We start from the raw sequence: 6,024 nt of genomic DNA on the forward strand, positions 1-6,024 counted from the left end.
GGGTATTTTTACAACTACAACCATACAAACAAATGTCTCTCAAGAAAGCTAAGAAATATAAGAAATCATCACCTGAGTACTACTGTCCTTACCAGGTGTTGCAAAATATTGGTACTATGGCATACAAATTAGAGTTTCCTACATCTTCCCGTGCACACCCATTTTTCCATGTTTCATGCTTAAATAAGGTTATAGGTGACAAGATTCTAGTTCAAATAGAGTTTCCAAAACTCGATGAAGAAGGAAAAATCATATTTGAGCTTGAAGCAGTCACAGGAAAAAGAACCTAAAATCTATGGAATTGATCAATTTAAGAGTATCTCATTAACTAGAAGAACTTACCTATTGAATATTCCATATGAGAGGATGAGAATTTTATACAGAAGCATCCAAAACTACTTGAGCATTGAGGAAAACAACTTTTTGAAGGAGAGGGGCATGTTAAGTCCCTATAATACTAGTGTATCCCCCTTATTGTTATTGTTGTGCCCTTACATTATTATTGTTATGTATGCTATGATTATATTGTGACTCCTTATACCCCTATATATACAAAGGAGGTCTTCTCATTTGTATCATCCAAGAATTTTCCATTTATGTAATGTAAATGAGGTTTCCCCCTCGGAGAGGATAATTTTTAAGTCATTTATCTATCTATTTGTGATTTGGTTGCATAACACAATCAAGGAGATGATTCAGAAGTTAAGGGAAGGAGAAAAAAAAACATTTAGCTAACCATGGCCTCATAAAATTGATAGTGGTAGATGCTTTGATCCATTTTAGAATCCCTGTCCTATGGAACAAATTTGTAGACATGGATAGGGATCCATTCATGGAAACACAAGCCCTCACACCAGGAGAAATGACGTCTTCTAGTGTTGGAGGAAGAGAGGAAAAAATAGAGGAAGAAGAGTGGGAAAAGATAGAAGAGGAAGAGGTAACAAGGTCAGAAGAAGAAGAAAGGAAAGACAAAGGAGGAAGGGGTGGAAAGAATAGAAGAAGAAGAAACAAAGGTAGAAGTGGAAAAAGTAGTAGAGGTAGAGGAAGGAGAGGCAGAGATGAATGGAAAAGAGGAGGAGAAGGAAGGATAAGAAAGAATAAGCCATGCGAAGACTTATGCACCCCAAAGAATAGAAGAAACTGAACAAGAAGTAGTTGCAACCCTAGCTACATTGGGAACTCTCATCAATCCCAGGAGGAATCAATCAAGACCAAGTCAAATGTATTTTAGAACCAAGAAGAGAACTAGAATTGGATAAGGAAACCCAAAATCCTATAAGGGTTCCTATAATTATTGATGAGTAACCAAGTAAAAGGGAAGAAATAGGACCCAATGAGGGAAAAATTGAGGAGGTCAGTCCTCCTAGAATGAAAAACAAATCATGCATAACACCTATAGGTAGGCCTACCACTAGGTTTGTCACCTTAAAGAAGCTAAGGACTCAATCTCCCTTTGAGGAAGAGGAAAAAGAGAAGTTGCAGGAGAGACAAAGATTGATACAGGAGGGGTAGAATTTTCTGCAAGAAGAAAAGGGAAAGCTATAGGAGCCAAAAAAATATTCACAAGAGGTAGCCACGACCTCAAAAAATGTTGGAAAAGATGTACAAGAGCTCCAAGAACCTAGCCCACAACCTAGCTTGAGCTCCTACTACAAATTAATTGGAGGGAGGATTATCCCTGAAAAAATTGTAGTCCCACTCCTTTATGAGCTAGAGATAGAAATAGGTAGAATCCACCAGTGGATGAAAACTTCTAAATCTAAGAAGGTAGAGGATGTAGGAACCATGGAAGAAAGGGTCATTGAAATGAAAAAGAATTAAGTGAGCTAAGAATGAGAGAGTCTCTAATGAATGAGAAGCTACAGGCACAAAAAATGAAGTTGAGAGAGAGGCTACAGGAGAAAGAAGCACAACTTGCCACCATGGCAAGTCTCTCCATGGAAGCATTGCCATGTAGACACCCATCAAAGTCTTATTCCCTCTTTCTCAAACAAAAGTGGTTGCAATTCCAAATCAAAATTCACAACATGGATCTATGCCCTTTCAAGATTACAAACACTTCACTGAATTTTGCAGCCAAGCTAACATGGAAGATAAAGAAAAATTGGTTGAATTTTACATGCACAAACTAACCTTGAAAGATATGAATTTTTAGGATTCCAATGCAAGGTTGGGAGATATGCAGCTGATGGCCTTAACATCCTGGATGACTCATGAGGAGACAAGAGCTAAGGAAGTGAAAAGGGTAATGACAAAGGAAGGAAAGGAACCATTGTATATCAGGATAGAGCTAGTGAGTGCAAGGGTTGACATTAGTAATCATGGGTTCATCTCCAGTGATTCTCCTTTAGAACCTAAATAACTTGCCACCCAGGTGCAAGCTATTTTACACTTTGAAGACACATTTAGGTTATTCGGAACAAAAATTTTGCAAGTTTTCCAGAGGAGATGGCATGCCTTACCCCACAATCTACAAATTATGGAATATCACTCTCCTGAAAGGCTAAGGAATGTCTTGGAGAGAACACCATTATACAAGAGGATCATGCAGACTATGAAATTCAGGTGGATAATATTCAAGCTCAGCCCCCCTTGATGGTAGGCTTATAAGAAGGAAGAGATGAAGCATGAGAGCAAAATGAATGAACAGAAATAGAGAAGAATGCAGGTTTTTACCCCCAAGAGGGAAAACCATCTGAGGAGCCTTGGGATGACATGGAGGCCACCAGAGCCATGAAAGAGTTTCACATGGATGACTGAGTTGCTTAGAGGATGAGAAACACCTTTAGCAGCAGGGTGATGATGATTCCCATCAATATGTACATCTTAAATAGTAATATGCCATCCTCTGGCCTTAAAACTACCCTTCTATTGTATTAATTCACATTTTTCATTATATTATGCTTAGTAAGAGGAGTAATAGGTTTTTTTCATACTATGTGGCCTAATGTGGTTTAATTGCAAGAAAATGAAGCATTTTTTAGGCTATTACTATGGAGGTGCTCAATTGAGAAAACAAGAAGAGAAATTAGGGGGTCTGTCCACCTCCTTAACTCCCTAAGGGCACATTCATCACTTCCATCCTAATCTATTTCACCTTATCCTTCCACCTCCAGGCTCTGTCCCAAAAAGCATGTTTTATAAGATATTCTGTCTAGGTCACCAATAACACTTATCCTAGTGCAAGACAGACTTCCGAGAGGTCCTGAGATTGGCTAGGGGCTCAAAAAAACCTCCTTTCATTTTATTAAACTACTATTCACCTCTCCATACCCTCAAGACAACGTTTTGAACTTCAAAAGCCACTTGGATGCCCTCTTGTAGCATTACAATTCTTGGTTTAGCATTACAGGCCTCCAGTAGAAATCACTTGTAGAAAACCTGTAGCAGCCTTTTCCTTCATCTATTATGACCCACACTGCAACTTTGACTTATCATATATCCATAATGACCCCTATATGTGATAATATGATCGGGAAAAACTCCTAGGCCACTCCAAACCTTCCTTGTATTCACTACAAAAATAGAATAGGGTTGGCTTCTTTATCATGCAAACAGGTTATTGATTTATCAACAAGTATGAACTAAGTAGATGGTACCTACAATTCTAATTGATAGTTTGATGAATTATGCAAGATAACATAGATTCATTTTTGTAAGTAGGTTAGCCTTTGTATTTTCATGAATTTAGTAGTTAGGGTTTTACAAGTTTCGTCAATGACATTTCTATTTTCATAACTAGAAGCAATTTCCAATTTGTCCTTTTATCAAGCTTTCATTCTAATTTAGTACAAGGAATGATCCAAAATGGATCCAAAAACCATCTAAGTCTTCAAAATCCTCTAAAAAATCAAAACAATTGCAAAAGAAGAAGTTTTAGAAATATCGGATTACACTATCGGGAGGAAAAAATATGAAGAAAACAGTTAAAATAGGCTTATCGGTGGTCAAAAGGAACAATGCATAAGAACCATCAGATTTGGCTGATCAACGGTCTAGATCTGATCGGCATATCGCAAATCGATGGAGGCTATCGAAGCCTATCGGAGACAGTCACATAAATGTTGCGATAGCGATCAGCGGGGTCAAAGAGGAATATCATTCAAGTGCATAGATTGAAGGCCCACGTTAACTCGCCATATCGCATCGATAGATTATAGCGGAAGCGCTTACAACAGTTTGGGGCTCATGCAATATGTGATTAAAATTTGCATTGCAAAATTGCATCGGATCTACACAGAGGAGCGGGGCTCTCTCTCTCTCTCTCTCTCTCTCTCTATATATATATATATATATATATATATCTATATATATATATATATATATATATATATATATATATATATATATATATCTGTGTGTGTGTGTGTGTGTGTGTTTGTGTGTGATGCGATAGCCGGATCCGATAGAGATATCAACGACATTCCACAAAATTTGAGATTTGTCAAACGACGGTTTCTATATATTTTGTTTATTAAACGAAATACAAAGGGAAGCACCGATGCGATGAAAACCGGATCCAAAAGGTTTGTGAATGAAAATATATATTGTTTCAAGTCCCATATCGGTTGTTTTGTGGGATTTTGCAATGTTTGAATGTATTTTAAAAATACAAAGGGAAACCATGGAATAGGCATTTGTGACATACGATAAGCGATTTCAGGCAGACCCGATAGGAGTATAGAGTGGATTTAAGGACTTTTGAAGTCCGATGAACAGTGTTTTGGTGGATTTTTTTGTGTTTGAATGTATTTCTCTGTGTAAATAGAGAATAGCTATTTTGGGGATTTCAAAGGCCAGATGGACTCTTTCATTACAGAACAGGTGGCCACCTCCCCTGAAGACATTATGCTATGATTGCTAACGCTCAGAAGGGGGATTTGAGCAGACAGAGGCTGGGGAGCCAGAGAGCCCGAGAAGAAGAAATGAACAGACAACGTAGATTGGCTTTAAAGCCACAAACTGCCAGAAATAGAGACAAGCAGTGCTGAGACAGAGAGCAAACAGAGACAGAGAGTCAGTGAGGAGAGTCTGTGTACTCAGAAAGACTTGGGGGATCCAAGTAAAGCCTTGTTGTTTTGTATCTGTTGTGTGAGACTCAAATTGAGCTCACTTTTGTAAAAACTCTGCTTCTGAAGACATAATAGAGAGGTCACCACTGAAGGCTGGACCAAGAGATGTAGCCTAGGAGTGTTGGGTGAACTCCTTATTAAACTTGTTGTGTTTATGTTTGTTTTTCTATTATGTTCTTTAACTTATTCATTGCCTATGTATTTCACAATCTTATCAATCCATTGCATAAAGTAACATAGGAAAATCCATGCACATGAGTTTATAATACCTTAATAATTGTCTAAGGTCTCATTTTCAGATCAATTGATATTAGAGCTTTGGGTTTGCTAAGGTTAGACAAGCTTGTGCTGGATTATTGAATGCTAACTACGTCAAATCTCAAATTAGGAGAAGGAGAACTAGTTGAGGCTAACCTAGAAATTGGAAGAGTCTATCCTAGGAGGAAAATGACAGAAGAAATTCCCTTGGAATCAGACTCTCAGTTCATGGACAGTTTCATGACCATGAGAGCCATGGTAGAAGAGATGTATCGAGAATTTAAGAAAGGCCAAGGGGAAAGCCCTTCAGCATCTCAAATAGGAAAAGGAGTAGAGGAACCTCTTCTAGTTGCCCATTCAGAAGGCAAAGGGAAAGGGGAAGAACCTCCTCCATCAACACCTCCTTCTAGCATTGAAAATAAAAAGAAGAAGACTTATGTGATTAAATTAGATGTAAAATTTGATTTTCCAATATATGATGGAGAATTAAATGCATAAAAGCTAGATAAGTGGATTAGATAGATTGATGTATATTGTGGGGTGCAGAACACCAATTCAAAAACGAGAAAGATTCAGCTAGCTAGCCTTCGCCTTGGAGGAACTGCCCTAGTGTGGGGGGAAGGCAGGACACAAGCTGATTTGAAGAAGCATGGTAAAATTCTTTCTACCTGGAGTGAATTTGTTTCTGCCATTA

This window comes from Pinus tabuliformis, chromosome 8, assembly GCF_031772625.1.
Source record: "Pinus tabuliformis cultivar Carrire ecotype Pingquan chromosome 8, CPIR1, whole genome shotgun sequence".
NCBI lineage: Eukaryota > Viridiplantae > Streptophyta > Pinopsida > Pinales > Pinaceae > Pinus > Pinus tabuliformis.